This window comes from Callorhinus ursinus, unplaced genomic scaffold (genome assembly GCF_003265705.2).
Source record: "Callorhinus ursinus isolate GAN/ISIS: 27379988/994484 unplaced genomic scaffold, GSC_fseal_2.0 scaffold12, whole genome shotgun sequence".
Classification (NCBI taxonomy): Eukaryota; Metazoa; Chordata; class Mammalia; order Carnivora; family Otariidae; genus Callorhinus; species Callorhinus ursinus.
This window is the reverse complement of record NW_027397074.1, coordinates 39768651-39795818: the sequence shown is the minus strand read 5'-3', so window position 1 is coordinate 39795818 and position 27168 is coordinate 39768651. Positions and strand designations below refer to the sequence as shown.

At 40.0% G+C, this 27168-nt stretch overlaps 1 protein-coding gene and 1 pseudogene across 1 annotated transcript in view; both read right to left on the bottom strand.

Moving 5' to 3' along the window:
• The window catches only part of CCDC126 (coiled-coil domain containing 126), a 113606-nt gene that overhangs the window by 65826 nt on the left and 20612 nt on the right, over nt 1-27168 (bottom strand). The gene's annotated exons all lie outside the window — the stretch shown is intronic.
• Nucleotides 18152-19013, bottom strand: LOC112824984 (large ribosomal subunit protein eL6 pseudogene; annotated as a pseudogene).

Genomic DNA, 27168 nt, shown 5'->3' with positions numbered 1-27168 from the left:
TTAAACAGTAGGCCCAGAATTGACACAATGTCACTTTTGCCACATTTTATTTTTTAAAACAAGTCACAGGCCGGCCAGATTCCTTGTAGGAGGGACAACTACACAAGGGTCTGAATATCAGGAAGCATGATTTATTGGAGTCTTCTTTGAAGAACAGCTACCACAAAAAGAGATCAACATTTTTCCTAGCACTTAACTATGAAATTATTACATGTATTTTTATAAAAGTGTTACAGAAAAGACAAAGGTATGCTACGTTTGACCATGACTTTTTTTTTAAGATTTTTTTTTTTTTAATCTATTTGACGGAGAGAGACACAGCGAGAGAGGGAACACAAGCAGGGGGAGTGGGAGAGGGAGAAGCAGGCTTCCCGCTGAGCAGGGAGCCCGATGCGGGGCTCGATCCTAGGACCCTGGGATCATGACCTGGGCTGAAGGCAGACGCTTAACGTTAGACTGAGCCACCCAGGCGCCCCTCACCATGACTTTTTATGTGACTTTTTTTTTTGTAATGTGACACTTAAAGTCAAAATATAATGTAAAATGAGAGAAAAGGTATTTCTGAGGAAACCCAGGGTAATACATTGCAAACATATTGCTTAATGATAACTTGAATTGAAATAGGGGTAAAAAAGAATTTATAGAAATAGATAGTTAACATTTCTCTTGAGTTATCCCACTTGAATACCCATTGCTTTAGCAGGGAATATTTTTTGCAGGTACAATATAGCTAATAACTCAAAACCTAGGATGACTATACCAATGTTCTCCAGCCAAAAGATCATTAGAAAAATACCCAATGCTGAACAATATTAAATGATATCAGGAAACAGAGACAATTACATGATTTGTTATCTTAATAAGCCTTACCTAGACGTAGGAAAGAGGCTAAAGCTAAAAGGAGGCTAAAGCTGGAATGCTAAAGAAGCAACTCATATTTTTCCAGGACAGGGAGACGTTTGATCATTTTCATGATTCTGGACAACGTACTGTATGTGTTTTGTCTGTGTTCAAACAGATGTCCATCATAATCACAGAGCAGCCTTATCTGATATGGGTGTTCTGTGAGGGGTTATTTATGTTAACAGGAGAGTATCAAGGTGTGGCTGCGAGTGCCAGGCCAGGTCATAACATCACCAGCTGATAGTACCAAACCAGCACGCAGATATTAGGGACTCTTTTCCTCTGTCTCAAGTGTAATAGCAAGTAAAAAAGAAAGGAAATAATCTTAATGTCTACTTGTAGGGGACTGCTAGAATAAGTTAGGGTATTGGGCATCCATATAATGGAATACTGTGCAAGCATTAAAATGATGCAATGGAAAACTGTTTAATCACATATAAAGATGTTCTCAATACACCGGTAAGTGAAAAGACTGATTACAAACCAGTATTTATAGTGTAATTACAGTTTGGTAAGCTATATATACACCTGCACAGAAAAAAGACTAAGAGAATATGAACAGCAATTTTAGAATTGGCATATCTGGGGGCACCTGGCTGGTTCAGTTGGAGGAGCGTGTGACTCTTGATCTTGGGGTCGTGGGTTTGAGCCCCATGTTGGGTGTAGAGATTACTTAAATAAAACTTAAAAAAAAAGAATAAATAAATAAAATTGGCATATCTGGTTGCTGAGATTATGGGCAATTTTTTTGCCTGCTAATCTATATTTCCCAAAGTTTCTTAATAGGGTGTATTACTTTTACAATGAGAAAGGAGTGTTATTGTTTTTATAAGTAGGATCCACATCCAGCATGGAGCCCAATGAACTCATGACCCTGAGATCAACACCTGAGCTGAGATGAAGAGTTGGATGCTCAACCAACTGAGCCACCCAGGTGCCCCTGTTGCTGTTGTTTTAACAAGGCTTACAACATGAATGAAAACCCAGAAGCAGAGATTCATGAGGAGACTGAAAGGACATTCAAAAAAATCAAACATGGAAAAATAGAGTATGGGAACTGAAAATCAGTACCATAGATTTGAATGTTTGTCTGTCTCCCCACCCAAACTGCCTCAAATTCATATGTTGAAACCTAATCCCTAGTGTGATGGAATTTAGAAGTGAGACCTTTGGGAGGTAATTAGTGACGTGGGAAACAAACGCAGAAGAAAAATTATCCTTACTACCTACAGCGCACTGACAAGTCCTTGAAACAGGCAGAGTGACAGTCGTCTAGGGACTCAACTGCCTGGATATTAATACTTTGCTAAGGGCAAAAGACAATCCTAGCCCAACCCCCCTTCCCCCGGGATCCTGTAAGTCTACTTGAACATATAAAAATTCCTTTAGAAATTTCCTTTATCTCTAAACCCCCCAAGATACATGTTGGCAATCACCCCCCCCCAAGCATGGCTCCTCTTTTGGTGTAACCAGTTTTACTCATTCCTTCACTTCCAATATTGTTCTCCCCCAAGAGGAGCCCACTCCAGTGTAGTTAACTGCAGGTTCTTCCCATATACCTCCCTACATTTATTTAGTTAAAAAGTGCAGAGTACTGGTTAAGACTCTGGAGCCAGACTTCCTGAGTACGATCCCAGCTCTGGCACTAGCAGCTGTGTGACTGTGGGCAAGTTACCTAGCCTAGGTCGTGTAGCTCAGTTGTGTCATCGAAAAACAGGAAGAGGGGCGCCATGGTGGCTCAGTCATTGGGCGTCTGCCTTCGGCTCAGGTCATGATCCCAGGGTCCTGGGATCGAGCCCTGCATCGGGCTCCCTGCTCAGCGAGGAGTCTGCTCCTCCCTCTCCCACTCCCGCTGCTTGTGTTCCCTCTCTTGCTGTGTCTCTCTCTGTCAAATAAATAAATAAAATCTTTTAAAAATAATAAAATAAAATAAAATAAATTAAAAAGGGAAGAAAAAATATTACCTACGTCATAAGATTGTTATGAATATTAAATGAGCTAATATTTATTAAGTGCTAAGAACAGTGTCTAGCACATAATAGGTGTTGTGTAGGTGCTAAATCAACGTCAAATAAATGTGCATCATTGAAAAACATAACTGCTATTCAGTTTATTTCTCTCAATGTTATTTTTTTTAGATCAACCATATCATGATATATAAGTCTAACCGCATGCCACATTTTACCTACCCATCCTTAACATTTGTGGGGCCTAAGGCAAAAGACCCAGGAGGCCTATATACTATATGTCTAAATATTTTAAAAAACATAAGTGAAGAAAACACTATAAAATTAATCTTTCTCTGCGACGCGTGGGTGGCTCAGTTGTTAAGCGTCTGCCTTCGGCTCAGGTCATGATCCCAGGGTCCTGGGATTGAGCCCCGCATCAGGCTCCCCACTCTGCGAGAGGCCTGCTTCTCCCTCTCCCACTCCCCCTGCTTGTGTTCCCTCTCTCGCTGTGTCTCTGTCAAATAAATAAATAAAATCTTTAAAAAAAATTATTCTTTCTCTGACGAATATTCCTTCATAAGCACAAAACAGAAACATAGCTGTACTACTCTGATTTTTATATGACTTACAATTGGCAAAAACACCCAAGAGAACTAAATTTAATTCTTTTTGCACATGTCTGGTTATTCTGTTGATGGACTGGCGACATCTGGATGAGTAATAATGACATATGTAATTTTAAAATTAGATAATGTATCCCAAAACTTTTTCTTGTCTTTATTTCATTAAAATCATTATATTATAATTATCAAAATTTCCCCGTTTTGTTTCCTATTGGCAGTAATGCCAACTTAAATTTTCTTAAGTATAGTTTTTATATTTTTTAATTAATTTGGAGAAATCTCACTCAGCTGAAGCCATACTTAGATTCAAAATTAAACCATGAGGGGCATCTGTATGGATCAGATTGTTAAAGTCTGACTCTTGATTTCGGCTCAGGTCATGACCTCAGGGTCGTGAGATGGAGCCCCAAGTCAGGCTCCACACTGGGCATGGAGCCTGCTTTGAGATTCTGCGCCTAATCCTCTGCCTCTCCCACCCCTCTGCTCATGCTTGCTCAATTGCTCTCTTTAATAAAAAAATTTAAAAAAGAACCATGAATTTTTAAACTTTGATGTTGAGATATAACTTGCATACAGTAAAGTACACAAATCTTAAAGTGTATAACTCAATACCTTTTACACGCTTATACTCATGTAACCACCACCCAGATCAAGAAATAGATCAAGCCCCTCAGAAGGCTCCCTGGTGCCCCTTTCAGTCTGTACCCCCACAAAGTGACCATTATTCTTATTGATGTGGAAAACAAAGGCAAAAGAAAAAATTAAATTTCCTTACTACTTACAGCCCATCGACAAGTCCTTGAAACAGGTAGAGTGATCTTCCTCTGGGAGCTCAGCTGCCTCAACGTTAATACTTTGCTAAGGGCAAAAGGCCATCTTTGTTTAACCCCCCAGGATCCTGTAAGTCTACTTTAACATATAAAAATTCCTTCAGACATTTCCTTTATCTCTACCCCCCAAGATATGTGTTGGCAATCATCCCCCAAGTATATGGTCCACTAATATCCATCTGAAGGGTCTCATGACTAAGGGTTTATTAGAAAGTAATAAATGACCTTTTCCCAAAAATAGCTAGCCCCCTCAAGATCCTGGAAACCTTGCTTCCAAAATTCCTTAGAGACTTACGCTATCCCCACCCCCCTCCCAACTTGAAAGTATATAATGGGCCGCTCCTCATGACCCCAGTGCCGCCCTTTCTGCCCACGGGTCTTGTCCCCATGCTTTAATAAAACCACCTTTTTGCACCAAAGACATCTCAAAAATTCTTTCTTGACTGTTTGCTCCCCCCAACCCCAACATTGTCACATCAGTTGAAACCAAGGGTTCTGGGTCCTGTCCCTGTGTTTTAATAAAACCACCTTTTTGCACCAAAGATGTCTCAGGAATTCTTTTCTGGCAGTTTGCTCCAAACCCCAACATTTTTCTGCACCATTATCTCTATCCTTATATACCACGATAATAAAATGATACCATCACATTACAATATTGTAATGCATAAATTATTATTATAACAGAAAATATTACAAATATTTTCATTTTACTAATTTTCAGTTATATTGCCACTTCATCTCTTAAAACCATGTAGGCCCTTAGAATATTTCAGAGTTCCTCTTTAAAAATTTTCAATGTTATATCACAAAGTAAACCAAAACAAGTATACTAATCAATTTGCTCAAAATCTCTTCATTTGAGACTATATCTGAATCTATCATGGCCAGAAAACATGCTCTATGGAAATTAGTTTGATGGTTATTTATACATGTCTTATTTATGACATTTATATAAAACCTTTTTCTTTGCTCTAATGTCCTTATATTTTATTTGATTGACATTGTTGTTGAACATCTTTTGATTTTGAAAAACTATTTTCTCTAAAATGAAAGGATTTATTATTTCCAAAAGGAAATGTAGCTATGTAAGATTTTATTTTTTGGTAAATTTTTGCTAACATTAGTAATAACAATGAATAGTTTATACCAAATAATTATGACCAGTGCAACTTCAAAATAAATTTTATTTTCCTGCAAAGGCAGGAAATTTCCACAAATTGCTTTTGGCTTGAAATCTTCTATTTTTTTTTAACATATAACGTATTATTTGTTTCAGAGGTACAGGTCTGTGATTCATCAGTCTTACACAATTCACAGTGCTCACCATAGCACATACCCTCTCCAGTGTATATCACCCAGCCACCCCATCCCTCCCACCCCCCACCACTCCAGCAATCCTCATTTTGTTTCCTGAGATTAAGAATTCCTCATATCAGTGAGATCATATGATACATGTCTTTTTCTGAATGACTTATTTCGCTTAGCATAAGACCCTCTAGTTCCATCCACGTTGTTGCAAATGGCAAGATTTTTGATGGCTGCATAATATTCCATTGTATACACACACACACACACACACACACACACACACACACACACACACATATAAAGAAGGATGGAGATATATATACCACATCTTCTTTATCCATTCATCTGTTGATGGACATCTTGGCTCTTTCCATAGTATGGCTATTATGGACATTGCTGCCATAAACATTGGGGTGCATGTACCCCTTTGGATCACTACATTTGTATCTTTAGAGTAAATACCCAGTAATGCAATTGCTGGGTCTTATGGTAGCTCTATTTTCAACTTTTTGAGGAACCTCCATACTGTTTTCCAGAATGGCTGCACCAGCTTGCATTCCCACCAACAGTGTAGGAGGGTTCCCCTTTCTCTGCATCCTCCGCAACATCTGTCATTTCCTGACTTGTTAATTTTAACCATTCTGACTGGTGTGAGGTGATATCTCATTGAGGTTTTGATTTGGATTTCCCTGATGACAAGCGATGTTGAGCACATTTTCATGTGTCTGTTGGCCATTTGGATGTCTTCTTTGGAAAAATGTCTGTTCATGTCTTCTGCCCATGTCTTGATTGGGTTATTTGTTCTTTGGGTGTTGAGTTTGATAAGTTCTTATAGATTTTGGATACTAGCCCTTTATCTGATATGTCATTTGCAAATATCTTCTCCCATTCTGTCGGTTGTCTTTGGTTTTGTTGACTGTTTCCTTTGCTATGCAAAAGCTTTTTATCTTGATGAAGTCCCAATAGTTCATTTTTGCCCTTGCTTCCCTTGCCTTTCGCGATGGGTCTAGGAAGAAGTTGCTGCGGCAGAGGTCGAAGAGGTTGCTGCCTGTGTTCTCCTCAAGGATTTTGATGGACTCCCGTCTCACATTTAGGTCTTTCATCCATTTTGAGTCTATTTTTGTGTGTGGGGTAAGGAAATGGTCCAGTTTCATTCTTCTGCATGTGGCTGTCCAATTTTTCCAACACCATTAGTTGAAGAGACTGTCTTTTTCCATTGGACATTCTTTCCTGCTTTGTCAAAGATTAGTTGACTATAAAGTTGAGGGTCCATTTCTGGGCTCTCTATTCTGTTCCATTGACCTATGTGTCTGTTTTTGTGCCAGTACCATACTGTCTTGATGATTACTGCTTTGTAATAGAGCTTGAAGTCTGGGATTGTGATGCCACCAGCTTTGCTTTTCTTTTTCAACATTCCTCTGGCTATTCAGGGTCTTTTCTGGTTCCATACAAATTTTAGGATTATTTGTTCCCTTTCTTTGAAAAAACTGGATGGTATTTTGATAGGGATTGCTTTGAATGTGTAGATTGCTCTAGGTAGCACTGACATGTTCACAATATTTGTTCTTTCAATCCATGAGCATGGAACGTTTTTCCATTTCTATCTGTCTTCCTCAATTTCTTTCATGAGTATTTTATAGTTTTCTGAGTACAGATCCTTTGACTTTTTGGTTAGATTTATTCCTAGGTATCTTATGGTTTTGGGTGCAATTGTAAATGGGATCGACTCCTTAATTTCTCTTTCTTCTGTCTTGTTGTTGGTGTATAGGAATGCCACTGATTTCTGTGCATTGATTTTATATCCTGCCACTTTACTGAATTCCTGTATGAGTTCTAGCAGTTTTGGGGTGGAGTCTTTTGGGTTTTCCACATAAAGTATCATATCATCTGCAAAGAGTGAGAGTTTGACTTCTTTGCTGATTCGGATACCCTTTATTTCTTTTTGTTGTCTGATTGCTGTGGCTAGGACTTCTAATACTATGTTGAATAGCAGTGGTGATAGTGGACATCCCTGCTGTGTTCCTGACCTTAGGGGGAAAGCTCTGTTTTTCCCCATTGAGAATGATATTTGCTGTGGGCTTTTCATAGATGGCTTTTATGATATTGAGGTATGTACCCTCTCTCCCTATACTCTGAAGAGTTTTAGTCAAGAAAGGATGCTGTACTTTGTCAAATGATTTTTCTACATCTATTGAGAGGATCATATGGTTCTTGTTCTTTCTTTTATGAATGTATTGTATCACATTGATTGATTTGCAGATGTTGAACCAAACTTGCAGCCCAGGAATAAAAACCACTTGGTCGTGGTGAATAATCCTTTTAATGTACTGTTGGATCCTATTGCCCAGTATTTTGGTGAGAATTTTTGCATCCATGTTCATCAGGAATATTGGTCTGTAATTCCGCTTTTAGATGGGGTCTTTGTCTGATTTTGGGATCAAGGTAATGCTGGCCTCATAAAATGAGTTTTGGAAGTTTTCCTTCCATTGCTATTTTTTGGTACAGTTTCAGAAGAATAGGTACTAATTCTTCTTTAAATGTTTGGTAGAATTCCCCTGGGAAGCCATCTGGCCCTGGGCTGTTTGTTCGGAGATTTTTGATTACTGCTTCAATTTCCTTAGTGCTTATAGGTCTGTTCAGGTTTTCTATTTCCTCCTGGTTCAATTTTGGTAGTTGATACATCTCTAGGAATGCATCCATTTCTTCCAGATTATCTAATTTGCTGGCATATAATTGCTCATAATATGTTCTTATAATTGTTTGTATTCCTTTGGTGTTGGTTGTGATCTCTCCTCTTTCATTCATGATTTTATTTGGGTCATGTCTCTTTTCTTTTTGATAAGTCTGGCCAGGGGTTTATCAATCTTATTAATTCTTTCAAAGAACCAGCTCCTAGTTTCATTGATCTGTTCTACTGTTCTTTTGGTTTCTATTTCATTGATTTCTGCTCTGATCTTTATTATTTCTCTTCTCCTGATGGGTTCAGGCTTTATTTGCTGTTCTTTCTCCAGCTCCTTTAGGTGTAGGGTTAGGTTGTGTATTTGAGACCTTTCTTGTGTCTTGAGAAAGGCTTGTATTGCTATATACTTTCCTCTTAGGACTGCCTTTGCTGCATCCCAAAGGTTTTGGACAGTTGTGTTTTCATTTTCATTTGTTTCCATGAATTTTTTAATTCTTCTTTAATTTCCTGGTTGACCCATTCATTCTTTAGTAGGATGCTCTTTAGCCTCCACGTATTTGAGTTCTTTCCCACTTTCCTCTCATGATTGAGTTCTAGTTTCAAAGCATTATGGTCCAAAAATATGCAGGGAATGATTCCTATCTTTTGTTACTGGTTGAGACCTGATTTGTGACCTAGGATGTGATCTATTCTGGAGAATGTTCCATGGGCACTAGAGAAGAATGTGTATTCCGTTGCTTTGGGATGGAATGTTCTGAATATATCTGTGAAGTCCATTTGGTCCAGTGTGTCATTTAAAGTCTTTATTTCCTTGTTGATCTTTTACTTAGATGATCTCTCCATTTCAGTGAGGGGGGGTGTTAATGTCCCCTACTATTATTGTATTATTGTCAATGTGTTTCTTTGATTTTGTTATTAATTGGCTTATATAATTGGCTGCTCCCATGTTAGGGGCATAGATATTTACAACTGTTAGATCTACTGGTTGGATAGACCCTTTAAGTATGATATAGTGTCCTTCCTTATCTCTTATTATAGTCTTTGGTTTAAAATCTAATTTGTCTGGGGCGCCTGGGTGGCTGAGTCGTTAAGTGTCTGCCTTTGGCTCAGATCATGATCCCAGGGTCCTGGGATCGAGCCCCGCATTGGGATCCCTGCTCCGCGGGAAGTCTGCTTCTCCCTCTCCCACTCCCCCTGCTTGTGTTCCCTCTCTTGCTGTGTCTCTCTCTGTCAAATAAATAAATAAAATCTTTAAAAATATATAAAAATTAAAAAATAAAATAAAATCTAATTTGTCTGATATAAGGATTGCCACCCCAGGTTTCTTTTGGTGTCTATTAGCATGGTAAATGGTTTTCCACCCCCTCACTTTCAATCTGGAGGTGTCTTTGAGTCTAAAATGAGTCTCTTGCAGACCGCATATCGATGGGTCTTGTTTTTTTCATCCAATCTGATACCCTGTGTCTTTTGTTTGGGGCATTTAATCCATTTACATTCAGGGTAACTATTGAAAGATATGAATTTAGTGCCATTGTATTGCCTGTAAGGTGACTGTTACTGTATATTGTCTCTGTTCCTTTCTGGTCTATGTTACTTTTAGGCTCTCTCTTTGCTTACAGGACCCCTTTCAATATTTCTTGTAGGGCTGGTTTTGTGTTTGCAAATTCTTTTAGTTTTTGTTTGTCTTGGAAGGCTTTTATCTCTCCTTCTATTTTCAATGACAGCCTAGCTGGATGTAGTATTCTTGGCTGCATATTTTTCTCATTTAGTGCTCTGAAGATATCATGCCAGTCCTTTCTGGCCTGCCAGGTCTCTGGGGATAGGTCTGTTGCCAATCTAATATTTCTACCATTATAGGTTACAGACCTCTTGTCCCGAGCTGCTTTCAGGACTTTCTCTTTGTCTCTGAGACTTACAAGTTTTACTATTAGGTGTCAGGGTGTTGACCTATTTTTATTGATTTTGAGGGGGGTTCTCTGTGTCTCCTGGATTTTGATGCCTGTTTCCTTCCCCAAATTAGGGAAGTTCTCTGCTATAATTTCCTCCAATATACCTTCTGCCCCTTTCTGTCTTTCTTCTTCTTCTGGGATCCCAATTATTCTAATATTGTTTCATCTTATGGTAACACTTATCTCTCGAATTCTGCCCTTGTGATCCAGTAGTTGTTTCTCTCTCTTTTTCTCAGCTTCTTTATTCTCCATCATTTGGTCTTCTATATCACTAATTCTCTCTTCTGCCTCATTTATCCTAGCAGTTAGAGCCTCCATTTTTTATTGCGCCTCATTAATAGCCTTTTTGATTTCAACTTGGTTTGATTTTAGTTCTTTTATTTCTCCAGAAAGGGTTTCTCTAGTATCTTCCATGCTTTTTTCAAGCCCAGCTAGTATCTTTATAATCATCATTCTGAACTCTAGTTCCAACATCTTACTAATGTCTGTCCGTCTTGATCAGGTCCCTGGCAGTCAGTACTGTCTCTTGTTCTTTTTTTTTGAGGTGAGTTTTTCTGTCTTGTCATTTTGTCCAGAGAACAGATGAATGAGAGAACAAAATGCTAACAGGGTAACAATGGCCCCAGAAAAATATACACTAAACAAATCGGAAGAGACCTGAAACCAGGGGAAAAGAAAGGGAAAGAAAGAAAAAAGATAAAAGAAAAAAGGAAAAAGGAAAAAAAATATGATCAAATATGATCAGGCTGGTGAATAGATCAGTGCTACACACTAGATTTGGGGCGTATTTTGACCTGTTAGAAGAAACTGTATCCCAAAATTTTAAAGAGAGAACAACTTATATATATACAAAAAATCAGGTTAACTACAATGAAGGGATAGAATATGACTAAAAATGAAAAATAAAAGATTTTTAAAAAAGGATTGATAAGATGTTGGTTGAAAAAGGAAAGAAGAAAAATTCAAAAAAAATATAAAAAGAAAATTTTAAAAATTAACTTTGAAAGACTAAAGAATCATGGTCAAAAAGCCATGGATTTTATGTGCAGTATTCCCCTAGCGCTGGAGTTCTGCCATTCTCATTGATTGGTAAACTTGGTCTTGGCTGGCTGTCCTTGCTGATCTTCTGGGGGAGGGGCCTGTTGCAGTGGTTCTCAGATGTCTTTGCTGGAGGCGGAATTGCCCGGCCCATGCTGGTCCGGGCTAAGTAATCTGCTTGGGTTTGCTCTTGGGAGCTTTTGTTCCCTGCAAGCTTTCTGTACAGCTTTGGAGGACGAGAATGAAACGGCCGCCTCCCAATCTCCGGCCTGGAGGAGCCGAGAACTCGGGGTCCCACTCCTCAGTGTGCCCCCAGAGAAAAGTAGTCGATCACTCCCGTCTCCCCAGTCTCCAGCTGCACTCCGTGCTCACCCAGCCTGTGACCAAGCATTTCTATCTCTGGCACCCGACCCCATGTGGAATCTCCAAACACAGCAGATCCCTGCAGTGCGCTCCCACACCACTCCTCCCGGGGGAGAAAGGGGAGTCTCCCCGGATCTGCCACTTGTTGGGTCCCTGCTGGAAGAGCAGGGGCCCTACTGTGCCGCAGATCACGGTTTATGGCAACCCCGAGGTGAGAGCCTGCTCCTCGGCTCCCTCTCTGCAGCCGGCTTCCCCACTCTGATACCTGGGACCTCTGCCACAGTCAGGCACCCCCAGTCTTTCTTTCTTTCAGGACCCCGAGGGTCCTGAGACCACACTGTCCCAGCAAGGGTTCCACCCTCCTGCTTTGCCACTGGAGCAACGTCCCTCAGCGGAGCAGTCTTCTAAAAGTTATGATTTTGTGCTCCGGGGCTCTATCACTTGCCAGTAGCCGCTGACGGAGGCCCCCTCCCCCGCCGTCTAGACGATTCACTTCTCCGCACATCCTACCTTCCAGAAAGTGGTCGCTTTTCTGTTCAGAGAGTTGCTACTATTCTTTTCTTCCATCTCCTGTTGAGTTCATAGGTGTTCAGAATATTTTGATACCTATCTAGCTGAATTCCTGGGACCAGATGAAATGTAAGTCTCCTACTCCTCCACCATCTTGCGCCTCCTCTGAAATCTTCTATTTTTTTTTAAACTTTTCTAATGCATCTTATATCTTGTCTAAATTAAATCCAATTATCTTAACAAAATGTAATATTTTGACAAAATATTTTCTCCACGTGTTCAAGAGTGATTTTTGTATATGCTTCATCAAGATGTTCAACATTTGGGCAGATCCAGAATGTTGCATGCAACCCTTGGTTTGTTCCAAAGAATATCATTACTATTAACATGATTAAAACCAACAGATTCAAACAAAGCTCATAAATGGTTTCAGGAATGTTTGGGATAGGGCTAAATTATGGTATATTCACCTTATTTTAGCAAAGCCTTTATCGTAGGCTTCCTCATACATGGACCAGATCACTGACACAGACATACACCACTAGTGCTGCATGGCACATCTATTACATAGGATTTACTGGTAAAACATACACACAGTCCCCTGATTTCTCATTACCCTATGACATAGGCCTGGCATAGATGTTCTCAATGCATCTTGGTCAAAGTCCCAGGGCCTGCCTAAGGCAATGGACTAGATCTTCCACAAGCACTCAACAAGAACGGATTCTGCCCCATCCCTGTGTTACATATTTATTAACCAGACTAAGAGAGTATAGGGAAGATCTAGTTTCTCCAAGAAACAAGAATATATCAAGGCATCTCAGGCCCAAGAAGAACACTAAGAGTGTGTAAGCCCAAGGCTGAGTTCTTACACCCAGTGCCTTGGGAACAGTCTTGAAGAGTCTCTACCTGCCAGGAACCCTGGCATTAGCCAACAACTTAGTTGTTCCTCTGCAGACAGGGTCAGTCCCGCTGAGCCAGCTCTCTAGTAAGCCACCGAGCCAGAAAATGTGCCTCCAGGGCCATCCACATTTGTTTCTTTTTGCTGTTGTTAAGATTTATTTATTTATTTTTTAGATAGAGAGAGACAGAGCATGAAAGGGGGGAGGGGCAGAGGGAGATGGAAAGACGAAATCTCAAGCAGACTCCATGCTGAGCACACAGCCTGATGTGGGGCTCAATCTCGGGACCCTGAGATCATGACCTGAGCGGAAACCAAGAGTTGGACGCTTAACGGACTGAGCCACCCAGGTGCCCCTCCACATTTGTTTCTTAGTGGACTTACCTTCAGCAATCTTTTGAATCGATGCTTTAAATTGACAAATGTTTTCTCAGTTCTTCTCTTTGGCCAAAATCTTGTACTTTTTTTTTTTTTTTTTTTTACAATAGGGGTAATACCAATGAAACGTTCCTTAATTTTTCACTTTGTTTTCTTATGGTAGTTCAAAAGTAAGTGTGTGTATACGTGTGTATAATTATTCAACATGACTTTACAATCGAATTGAAGTTGATAATGTAAACATTTAAGTTTTATTTTGTGTATGATTTCTTCTCTCATTTCACTAGCCATTAAATTAATAATCTTGTGTTTAATTTTCCATCCTAGATAGTGATAATTATTTATCTGTCTTAAATGTTTAGCCACTCTAGCTTCAACTTTCAAAATCATTTATTCTGAATCTAGAAATGTTCTGCTGCTTTCTGTAAATGTTGTGCTGTTAAAATAAAATTACTTTGGGGCACCTGGGTGGCTCAGTCGTTAGGTGTCTGCCTTCCGCTTGGTTCATGATACCTGGGCCCTGGGATCGAACCCCGCATCAGGCTCCCTGCTCAGAGGGAAGCCTGCTTCCCCATCTCCCACTCCCCCTGCTTGTGTTTCCTCTCTTTCACTGTGTCTCTCTCTGTCAAATAAATAAATAAATAAAATCTTTTATAAATAAATAAATAAATAAATAAATAAATAAAATTACTTTAAGAGTATTACAATAGGGGCACCTGGGTGGCTCAGCCCATTAATCGTCTGCCTTCGGCTCAGGTCATGAGGGCCCTGGAATCAAGCCCCAAGTCAGGCAGTCTCCCTCTCCCTTTCCCTCTATGCGTCCGCTCTCTCTCTCTCTCACTCTGTCTTAAATAAATAAAGTCTTCAAAAAAAAAGTATTACAATAATGTCCTATGTCAGTGTTTATTTGTGTTGATAAATGCTATCATTGTTTGACAATTACTCAATCTTTTCTTTTCCCAGCTCCATAATAGCATGTGTGTGCCAGTGACATTTCCGTTCTTTTAATCAGAACCCTAAATTATTTCTAGTCACAAATATTTTGTTGGCCAAAGTTGACCTTGAAAACTGGTTGTGAGATGCATAACAGCATAACCAAATACATAGCCTTTAAACTTAAAATATAAAATACAAATTCTATAGTTTTGTACTCCATTTGAAAGCATTTTGGTGTAAAGGAAATTACTAAATTTTTCCTGAGTGAAAATAAAAATTAAAATTACAATCATTCAGTTGAAACAGAAGAATGTGATGGTCATTGTCCAGCATCATTGCTCAACAAACATTGAAAACCTCAGGGTTTCTCTTTCTCATTCACCTGCTGATTTCATGAATAATTCTCAATTAATTCTAATTGCTTCAGTCGGTTGCCAAACCTTAATTAGTAAAGAAGGTGAAATTACAGAGATTTCATTTGACCCACTCAAGTTGTGCATTTGAAGAGAATAATTTTCTTCCTGCTTTCATTGTATTGATTAGTTATTAAATCTCCATTAAATAAACAATCTGTAATCTATTCAAGAATGTTAAGTGAACCATTCTCAACTATCTATCATTGTTTCCAACTTCTAAAAATTTAAGCAAACTGCTTCTTTTAAAGACTTCCAAGGGGTGCCTGAGTGGCTCAGTTGTTAAGCCTCTGCTTTTGGCTCAGGTCACGATCCCAGGGTCCTGGGATCAAGCCCCGCATCCCCTGGGATTGAGCCCGCATCGGGCTCCCTGCTCAGCAGGAAGCCTGCTTCTCCCTCTCCCACTCCCTCTGCTTGTGTTCCCTCTCTCTCTGTCAAAAAAATTTAAAAAAAGAAGAAGAAGAAGAAGAAGAAGAAGAAGAAGAAGAAGAGTGTGAACAACAAAAACAAAAAAGACTTCCTATTTTAGTAAGCCTGGCTGGCTCTGTCAGCAGAGCATGCTACTCTCAATCTCAGAGGGTTGTGGGTTCAAACCCCATGATGGGCATAAAATTTACAGAAAAAAAAAAAAGACTTTCCATTTCATTTCTTTTCAGTTTTTCTTTTTGAGCTCCACTTTTGTATTTTCTATAGAGCTCCACTTTTGTATTTTCTATATTTGTGATGACCTTGACTTGTATTTATTCTCAACAATCCAAATTAAAAAATAATCTGTAATATATTCAGATTTTACACAACTTAAATATATTTTCATTTTAAAAGTTAAAATACAGGGGCGCCTGGGTGGCTCAGTCAGTTAAGTGTCTGACTTCAGCTCAGGTCATGATCTCAGGGTCCTGGCATAGAGGCCCAAACCCTGTGTCGTTTTTGAGCCCAGCTCCTTGGAAGGGGTAAGTCTGCTTCTCCCTCTTCCTCTGCCCCTTCCCCCCAACTTGGGCGCTCTCTCTCTCAAATAAATAAATAAAATCTTTAAAAAGAAAGTTAAAATACATGTAAAAGTAAAAATTAAAATGAAATATCATATACTATTTTCAAAAAAATCTTTTTTCTTCAAAAGTATCCAAAATTATTTATTATATTAAAATGCAACATAAATTATAATTAATAGATATTAGAGTATTCAGCCAAAATTGTTTAAATAAAGCTGAATTTTAAATTCAGTTTTCTGAAAATTTAACTAAACTTTTAACATATTTTTATGAAAGTAAAGCTATTCATAATTCTTTCAGTGTCCAATTTAAAGCATCAGCTTTCCATTTTAAGCCCATATGTCTAAACCACACGTACACATTTAGTAATATGAATTGTTCGTTATTGCCAAAGTTCCTCAGCTGCTATATTTATGTCACAAACCACTTACCCACGTCTAAGGTACTGCCTCTATGTTGCTTCCTATCCTTTGCTACAAACAAAATTTTATTTTATTTATTTATTTTTTATTAATAAATGCGTGCGTGTGTGTGTGTGTTTTAAGATTTTTATTTATTTATTTGTCAGAGAGACAGCACAAGGGGGAGCAGCAGGCAGAGCGAGAAGCAGGCTCCCCGCTGAGCAGGGAGCCCGACGCGGGACTCGATCCCAGGATCCTGGGATCATGACCTGAGCCGAAGGCAGACGCTCAACTGACGGAACCACCCAGGTGTCCCAACAAACAAAATTTAAAAAAAATATGATAAATATTCTCATTTCCGTCTCCTTAAGGATCTACGAAGAAATACATACTCAGAAGTCAAATTTTTTTTTAATTTTATTTATTTATTTCAGAGAGAGAGAAAATGAGAGATAGAAAGCACGAGAGGGAAGAGGGTCAGAGGGAGAAGCAGACTCCCCGCCAAGCAGGGAGCCCGATGTGGGACTCGATCCCGGGACTCCAGGATCATGACCTGAGCCAAAGGCAGTCGCCTAACCAACTGAGCCACCCAGGCGCCCAGGAGTCAAATTTTTAATTTCACTGAATATTGATTGTTCACTAGAACAGCCATACTAGCCATAAACTCCCTTCTGAAATACATAAAGATTTTCCCCCTATTATTCCACGCAAATATATCATTTTCAAAACCAAACTGGTATTGTGCTTTACCTATTATTTCACAGTTTGAACTTCTCATTTGTCTAGTTTGATATCTAGCCATTGGCTGGATCTTTTAGGTAAGATTGTCTAACCAGGGGGAGCCTGGGTGGCTCAGCCTTCGTCTCAGGTCATGATCCCAGGGTCCTGGGATTGAGCCCTACATTGGGCTCCCTGCTCAGCAGGAAGCCTGCTTCTCCCTCTCCCACTCCCCCTGCTTGTGTTCCCTCTCTCGCTGTCTCTCTCTCTCTCTGTCAAATAAATAAATAAAATCTTAAAAATAAAATAAAATCTTTTAAAAAGATGGAAATGTGACATCAGCAATATTAAAAAAAAAAAATTGTCTAACCAGTAACCATTCAATTGTACCAGCTTCTGAGCCATACTTCTGCAGCCTTCATTCAATTAATATACTTATTTATCCAGAGCACAGACGATAGCAAACTATTAAGAACTGTTCCTGGGGGCGCCTGGGTGGCTCAGTCGTTAAGCGTCTGCCTTTGGCTCGGGTCACAGTCCCAGGGTCCTGGGATCGAGCCCTATATCAAGCTCCTGCTCGGCGGGAAGCCTGCTTCTCCCTCTCCCACTCCCCCTGCTTGTGTTCCCTCTCTCGCTGTGTCTCTTCTTGTCAAATAAATAAAATCTTAAAAAAAAAAAAAGAAAGAAAAAGAACTGTTCAGGCATTAGGGACCCAAAGACAAATGAAGCATAATCCCTTGCACTTGAGGACCTTGGAATCTAGAAGATGTAATAAGGAAACTATTCCAAAACCTTGTAGAAGTCAGGATTTATTTCACTTTTTCACAAATTCATTAATCCTATCAAAAGAAAGAAAGGTTAATCTGAAAATACATGTCCCTAGCAAATTCTCACTTCTAATAATGTGTTTACTTGGTAAGAGCACATAAATGATACTTGGAATAATCCTTTCCTGAATCTTGCCCGGGAGCAAAATCAGGTCTGAGTACTCCACCCTCTTCTTCTTTTCTTTTAATGGATTGGTTATTTAATTAGTTCTTTGTAAGATATTTTATTTATTTATTTTAATTATTTATTTATTCGAGGTGGGGGGAGTACAGGAGGTGGGGGAGCAGAGGGAGATGGAGAAGCAAACTGCTCCCTAAGCACAGAGCCCAACATGAGCCTCCATTCAAGGACCCTGAGATCATGACCTGAGCCGAAGTCAGACATTTAACGGGTCTGAGCCGCCCAGGCACCCAGGCACCCTTCTTTGTAAGAAATTTAAAACACCAATTTGTGAGGGTAAATTCTATTTGTGGGAGAAAACACAGAGGGGAGGTAGCCCTGAAGCTGAGGAACAGGTTTGATTTTTGGCCAAATTTGTGAGTCCACAGCTTTCCCATCAACCTTGTGCTGCTCTGTAATCTCACATTTCTCTTTCTCCATGTTGAAGATCTCAGTTTCCTGGTGTCTAGGTTTATGCAGCCTCTTCTTCTTGAAGTAAGCATCAGTGAGGTGTTTTGGGATTTTCACACTGCTGATACCAATTTTGATGGAGATGGCAATGACAAACTTCTAGTGTTCTACGCAAAGCAACCCGAATGAGGGCCAGAGGTCTGGTCACAACTTGCAAGCCACTGCTCAGTTGCTTCAGGAAAACCACCTCCTTGCCTCTATGGCACCCAGTGAGAATGATCAAAATGGTGCCAAGAGTGATGCTAGCTCACAGTTTTCTCACACGCTGACTGGAAGGTTTTTTTTTTTTTTTTGCCGTGGCTCAACAGCTTTTGAGGCACATCTTCAGTAGGACAATACCTAGACATTTTGCAAAGTTTAACCACTTGGGTCCACCATTCTTGTCACCACCAACTGGTTTTGTAACAGTAGCAAGAACCTTCTTTTTCTTTTCAACCCTGGATTTAGCTGCTGAATACTTCCTCTTGTACATGGCCTTTCTGGAATACACAGCATATTGGGAATATCCACCAAATCCTCTGACTAGGACAGGGCTTGCAGTGGAGCTTCTCCTTCTTTGGTATTTTAGCCTCATGGTTACCCTTCTTGACCTTGCCACCAGAATTAGCCTTCTTGGCCCAGGTTTTCTCTCCTTAGTATAGGGCTTGTCAGCTTTTTCACCCGCCATCTTGCAAGACAGGAAAGAGCTCCGGGCACCTGGGTGGCTCAGTTGGTTAAGCGACTGCCTTTGGCTCAGGTCATGATCCTGGAGTCCCGGGATCGAGTCCCACATTGGGCTCCCTGCTCAGCGGGGAGTCTGCTTCTCCCTCTGACCCTCCCCCCTCTTGTGCTCTCTCTCTCTCTCTCAAATAAGTAAATAAAATCTTTAAAAAAAAAAAAGACAGGAAAGAGCTCCATCTTCTTTTGGGAAGTTGCCACTGTATTTGCTGATATCTGAACTTGGTGTCATTCTCCTTAATTTTCTTTTTTTTTATTTTTAAAGATTTTTATTTGACAGAGAGAGAGAGCACAAGCATGGGGAGCGGCAGACAGAGGGAGAGGGAGAAGAAGGCTCCCCTCTGAGCAGGGAGCCCAATGCAGGACTCGATCCCAGGACCCCGGGATCATGACCTAAGCTGAAGGCAGGCACTTAACTGACTGAGCCACCCAGGCAACCCTCTTTGATTTTCAAAATAACAAATATTCAACTATTCATTCTTGACTGAGTATGCTAGACACAATTCATGCAGTCTAGTTGACTGAAATTATTTAGACTCCGCACAACTTAGGTACTGCTTTTCTCATCCATCTTAGGCTCCAGTTCCTTCTAGCCCACTATGGTTTTACCTTTTTTAAATATGAAAACATTCCCCTTGACATGGAAGAGAGACTCAAAGATTCTGCTTACTCTGCCACTTGTTCACATTATAGAGTCAGCCCCAAGCATCAGACCTAACTCTTCCATTATCTTTTTGCTCTAAATATGATTTATGAAACTTTTTTATTTGTCCTCAGCAGATTTACAATTCTCAACTTATTTGGGACTTTCGTGTTTTTACAGATTTATGATAATCTATTAACCCTTAGTCATATTTCCTTATTTCCATCATATGTAAATTTTGTCTCAAAATCTGAACTAATCAGAAAATATCTCATAATATCATACTGTCTTCCTCAGATACCTCCCTCCTTTCTTCTTCATTGAAGTCATTTAAAATTATGTAATCAGAATTGAATATTTTTTTAAAGATTTTTATTTATTTATTTATTTATTTATTTATTTATTTATTTATTTGAGACAGAGAGAATGAGAGAGAGAGAGCACATGAGAGGGCGGAGGGTCAGAGGGAGAAGCAGACTCTCTGCCGAGCAGGGAGCCCGACGCGGAACTCGATCCAGGGACTCCTGGATCATGACCTGAGCCGAAGGCAGTCGCCCAACCAACTGAGCCACCCAGGCGCTCCAGAATTGAATATTTAAGGGCAACCCAATCTTCTTAATCATGGTACATCTACCACAGTACAAGGAAAATACATATTTAATAAATGATAATAAATGAATGAAAATCACTTCCATGGATTTATGCTTGTCTTTCTTTTTTACGATTTTATTTATTTATTTGACCGAGAGAGGGAACACAAGCAGAGGGAGTGGGAGAGGGAGAAGCAGGCTCCCCGCTGAGCAGGGAGGCTGATGCGGGACTCGATCCCAGGATGCTGGGATCATGACCTGAGCCGAAAGCAGACGCTTAATTGACTGAGCCACCTAAGTGTCCCTATGCTTGTCTTTTCTTTGCACTTTATATAATCTGATTTTTTCTTTGTAGTTTTCAAGATATAGTTGGATATTCCTATTGTTATAATAATTTATGACTTAAGTAGAGTCACTTTCTCCCTACATTACTGTCATTTTTACTTCAGTTAATTCCAATTTTTAAAGCATATACATCTTTCTGTTTTAACTAGTGAAGACGTTAACTCAGGGTTCTGGGAGCTGCTCAGAAAAAACTTCTTGGGCCTGACACCCCTCACACATACACGTAATGATTTTCTTTTTCATGGTCATAAGGACTAACAGCCAGTGACAACTGCTTTATTTTTAAAGATTTATTTATTATTTATTTTGAGAGAGTGAGAATGAGAGAGAAAGAGAGTACATGAGAGGGGGGAGGGTCAGAGGGAGAAGCAGACTCCCTGCTAAGCAGGGAGCCCGATGCGGGACTCGATCTCGGGACTCCAGGATCATGACCTGAGCCGAAGGCAGTCGCTTAACCAACTGAGCCACCCAGGCACCCCAGTGACAACAGCTTGAAAGAAAGATCTGTGCCCTTTGCAAACTGAGAAGGTGATATTCAGAATTTGAAGCATCTTTAAATCCCCTGCTTATGTCCCCTGAGGTTAGAAATTCTATTTCCTTTTGTTTTGATATAGTTGTCTTTAAACACTCTTCAAGGAAAAAAAAAAACTCTTCAAGAGAATCTATTTTCTGTGTATCCCAAATAAGATGAAGAAAGATGTGATTAAGTGTTGCTGTTAACTCACAATTTCTTCCTTTGGGAAAGTTATAAAAGGAGGACAAACCCCTCTCCCTGCTTCCTGCAACTGTTGCTGATGAATGCTTAACTGTCCCCATAATTGTCAGTGCTGCAGGCTGTGGGCAAAACCCATCAGGGACCAGTTGCAACCAGTCTGGGCCTAAAGCCATGAAGACTACTAAAGAATCCTGCCTTCAGCAGGAGCCTGAATACATGGTGGGTAACGTCTGGATACTGCTTTGCTTTTTCTTTTCTTTTTTTTTTTTTTAAGATTTTATTTATTTGAGAGAGAGAGAGAGATAGGGAGCATGAGGTGGGGGAGGGGGAGAGGGAGAGGGAGAAGCAGACTCCCTGCTGAGCAGGGAGCGAGCTTCACCTCGGGGCTCAGTCCCAGGACCCTGAGATCATGACCTTAGACGTTTAACCAACTGAGCCACCCAGGCGCCCCTGCTTTGCTTTTTATTTACTAAGGAATTAAGGGGACATGAGCCGCATTAATCAGTCTTTATTGCTTCTATCCTTTAGTCTCTATCTCATTGTAATCAAAAGAATTAAGGTGTGTTCCTGTGCAAGAAGTCAGGCAAACCTCATTTGGGTAGTCCCTAAAACTCTGTCATCAAATATTAAGGAGGGGTTGGGGGGATGGGTTAGCCTGGTGATGGATATTAAAGAGGGCATGTTCTGCATGGAGCACTGGGTGTTATACGCAAACAATGAATCATGGAACACTACATCAAAAACTAATGATGTAATGTATGGTGATTAACATAACATAATAAAAACAAAACAAAAAAAGAAATATTAGGGGAAAAAATATATTAAGGCAAGTTAGAGTTACTAATTATTTCAAAACTGTATGTTTTTCCCATCCTGTATAAACTCTGATATTTTAGACAGAACATAGCCTTATTTTGGCACCATAGATAAATCTTGCCATTAAAAATATGTGGCACCTGGCTTGCTCAGTCAGTAGAGCATGCAACCCTTGATCTCAGGGTTGTGAGTTCAAGCCCCATGTTGGGCACGGAGCCTACTTAACTGAAAAAAAAAATGTGCTGCATATTGTATGATTCCATTTATATGAAATGCGCAGCGTAGGCGAGTCCAGAGAGACAGAAAGTAGATTAATGGTTGTTAGAGGATGGAGGGAAGGGAGTATAGGGATTGACTACATAGTTGGTACAGGGTTACTTTTTGGAGTAATACAAATATTCTGGAATTAACAATAATAATGGTTGTAGAAAATTGTAAATATACTAAAACTCAGTCATGCAGCTTAAAATAGTTGAAATAGTAATTTTTAGGTTCTGTGAATTTTATATCAATAAAAAAAATTTTGGAGGGGGCACCTGGCTGGCTCAGTCAGACGAGCACGCAACTCTTGATCTCGGGGTCCTGAGTTCAAGCCCCATGTTGAGTTCAGAGATTACTTTTAAAAAATGAATAAATTAATTAAAACTTAAAAAAAATTTTTTAATCTGGTTTCTTCTGCTCCAATATTTTAAATTTAGTATTATCAAATGTAAGGGGATATATAAAGCAACAACTTATATAAAGCTGCAAAAGATGAGTTGGCCAAAGGGGGTAAAAAATAGAAGGAAATGTCTATCTTTGAGTCACCTACCTGCATTCAGGGACCCATGTGGCCACGATCCCTGACCTTGGCTTTGTAGCGTGCTCATACTGCCACCTGGTGGCACTGAATCCCCAAAGCAGTCTACTCTCCTGCCACCCTGAAGCGCTGGGGGATCTCATCTGAATCCCTGAACCAGGTAGGGTCCCCCACACTTATGACTGACCATCTCTTACCTATTCTTCCCCCAAAAGTGCCCTCTTCTGATTGTAAAGGACATGCAAAATGAATTCCTTGATAAGGCTTGAAAACCCAAGTAGTTCAGCATATTAAGATCTACTAAACTCGGGCGCCTGGCTGACCCAGTCCATATAGCATGCAACTTTTGATCTCTGGGTTGTGAGTTCGAGCACCACGTTGGGCACAGAGTTTACTTAAAAAAATAAAAATAAAAAGATCTACTAAATTCCCAAATAACTGATTAACATTAACTCAGAGAGGTGGCAGAGGTAAAATTTCAGACACACCCCATTTGTTCCATCAAATAAATATGTATTGAGCCTGCTTTGTGCTGGGTATTGCTCCAAGCCCTAGAAATATGGCAGAGAGTATAACTGATGGAAATGGAGCTCATGTTCTTGTGGAGTGGGGCAGGACAGTAAAAATGAATGAACTAGAGTTATACATAGCCACATGAACGCATCTCATAAACATAAATTTGTGTGTGTATATCTTAAGGTACATTGCATGAATAGGCAAGGAATACATGTTAACCACAGGCTAACATGAGGAAAAGCACCAATTTGTAGCATTTGCTGATTTCTGTAATATAAATACTTCTGTTGTGGCTAATTCTGAACTATTGGAGGTTTAATATTCCTATGATGTTAACAATCAGCCCTTGTGAGCCGGTATGAGCAGGCGGCACACCCACTGCTGGATTAGTTGACCCTGTCTAAGAGCATGGATGATTCATCCGTAGTAACAAAGGGAAGAAACAGTAGTTGGTAGAGCTGCTGTTGGGTAAGTAGATAGGGTAGTGGGAGCTTATAGAAATTCTCTTGTTTTCCTAGTGACATAGGAAGCAAGTGAGTTGAAGTGGGAAAAGTGTTGAAAATAAAGAAAAAGGAAAGGAAGGAGGGACCAAGATGGTGACATAAGAGGCTCCTGAACTTCCCTCCTCCCATGGATGCATCAGATGTACAGCTACACATGGAGTAATTACCTCTGAGAGAAATTCAGAAATTAGCTGAATGACTTTTACACATCAGGCAAATGAGAAAATACCCACATCAAAATAGGTAGGAAAGACTTAGATACACTCTCACCATAAACTTCACCCCTGGTACAGTGCCACACAATCAGGAGGGAATTCCCAACTCCATTTCATTAAGATCAGTCCTCACTGAGGAGGACCAGCTTCTCTCTGAGGATCAAAGGATTTGGTCACACATCTAGTGTCCCAACTTTTAAGGCTTCCACCTAAAGGATTGGCCCCAAAATCACCTAGTTCTGATAGTCAACGGGGCTTGCATTTACAGCAAACAAAGAAGTAGTTTTTAAATAGGCACTCGTGAACTTTACCTGACCCCACTCCTTGAGCCCTATATCTGGGCTCAGCACAGAGGGAACAGATAAAAATGCTCATCTCCCAGTTTCTCTCCAAAAGATGTTTAACTCCAAACTTTCATACTAGTGCCTGAGAGTCCAGCTTCTAATAAGCCTGCATCTAGGTGCTAACTGTGATCCTTCCTTTTGGGTCACTGTCAGGTCTTGGCACACCTTCAGTTACTGGGAGCCACTAAGAACAAAAATGGCAATTTGGACAATCACAAAGCTTTGAGAGGCAACCAGGAGCTCAGACCAGGCTGATTGGCAAGGTTCATCTCCTGCACAAGACCAGTCTATCAGATGGGAGATGTGGATGTAATGCACAGAAACCAACACAGAGAGTCAAGGATAATGAAGAAAGAGGGGAATATATTCCAAACAAAAGAAAAAGATAAATTCCTAGAAATAAATTGTAATGAAATGGAGATAAGTGATTTACCCAAAGAAAGTTCAGTCATAGTGGGGTGCCTGGGGGATCAGTCAATTAAGGGTCTGATTCTTGATTTCAGCTCAGGTCATGATCTCGCACTGGACTCTGCACTGGGTGTGGAGCCTGCTTGAGATTCTCTCTCTCTCCCTCTCCCTCTGCCCCTCCCCACCCGATTCTCTCTTTCTAAAATAAATAAACAAATTGTTAAAAACATAAGTCATAGGTCAGAACAATGCATAAACAAACTGAGAATTTCAACAAAGAGATAGAAAATATAAAAAAGTACCAAATAGGGGCACCTGGGTGGCTCAGTCCGTTAAGCATCCAACTCTTGGTTTCATCTAGGTTTGTGGTCTTGGGGTCTTGAGATTGAGCCCTGTGTTGGACTCCACACTCACAGTGGAGTCCGCTTGTCCCTCTCCATCCCCCTCTACACCTCTCCCCATGCTCTCTCTCTAAAATGAATAAAATTTAAAAAAAATTTTTTTTAAAGTGCCAAACAAATCACAGAGCTGAAGAATACAATAACTGAACTGAAAAATGTAATAGAAAAATCATCAAATCACAAAGGAAGAGAATGAGAGAGGAAGAAAGGAACAAAATAACTATAAAACAGCTGGAAAATAATTAACAAAATGGCAGTAGTTCAGTTTGCAAGTGCATACTATCAGTAATTACTTTAAATGTAAATGGAATAAATTCTCCAATCAAAAGACATAGAGTGGCTGAATGGATAAAAAAACAAAACTCAACTATATGCTACCCACAAGAGACTCACTTCAGCTTAAAGAACACACATAGACTGAAAGTGAAGCAATGGAAAAATATATTCCATGCAAATGGAAACTAAAAGAAAGCAGCAGTAGTTATACTTGCATTAGACAAAACAGACTCTAAACCAAAATCTGTAACATTGTATGATACAAGGGTGAATCCTTCAAAAGGATATGACAGTTGAAATATTGATGTACCCAACATCAGAACACCTAAATATATAAAGCAAACATTAACATACCTGAAGAGAGAAATAGACATCAATACAATAATAGCAGGGAACTTCAATACTGCACTTTCAACAAAGGATAGCTCTTTCAAACCAACAAAAAAAAAATTGGACTTAAACGGTGTGGTTGTTTCCACAAAGTAGCAGAAAGAAACACCAGCAAAGAATGGACCCTTCCCAGATAGAATTGCTCACCTGGGAGAGCCAATCAGTCAACCACTGCAGCTACAAGACATTCCTTGTGGTCATTTGCAAGCATAACTCTACCATCCTGTTATTTATATCAATATTTGCTAAGAAAAGCCCTGGTGAGCCCTGGCTCAACAAAAGACCATAAGAAAAATTGAGATACAGAAGTTGATTATTCACAGGTCCCAGAGAATGTACAGCACACCTTGGACCACACATTTTCTGCTACTTTCCCCTACACTGCAGCATACTGAGGCTTCCCATCCCAAAGCGCAAACTCCAAAAGAAACAACCAGAGTTTTCCTGAACCTCAGAGCATTGCTCATTAAAGCTAATTTGAGGTGCCTCAGATGTCTTTTCAGACTATTAATTGCCCCACAGAGGGTAAATTCTCCCAGTGGGTATTAGATCAGGTATATTTCCTGACTCTAAGCACAGACCCAGCCACTGACTATTAGGACAAATGGCTAAAATTTTCATAAGTCCTGTGCATTAACGACAACTCCCACCTAGTGTGGGCTGCCAAGGTGCCAGGCACTGCCTTTAGAAGGAGGAGACTTTGCTTCTCTGACCCCTGTGTTTGTGGATGGGCACTGGAACTCAGAGTCCTAACCAGTATGACAGGGGCACCTTCACTCAGGAAGCCATGGCTTCTTGCAAAGGCAAGTATGACTGGGACCATGGTCCTTCTGTCACTGCATACCTTGCTGCTGTCACACCGCATTCCCTGATTTTATGGGATATCACGAGTCTCATACTTGGCACATGGCACAAGTTCAAATGACCTGATAAATACTCCTGGCTCTATTAGACACAAGAGTCCAAGTTACAGTAATTCCGGGTAACCCTTCTAAATTCCCCAAGGGAACCTCATACAGACTATAATGCATAGCAAGTAAAACTGTAAAGAGAGTACAAACTAAGCTACATGTGTCTGTTAGTACCATATTTCTAAAACAATTACCAACGATGATGGCCCCCTAGCTCTCTTTTCCTACTATAG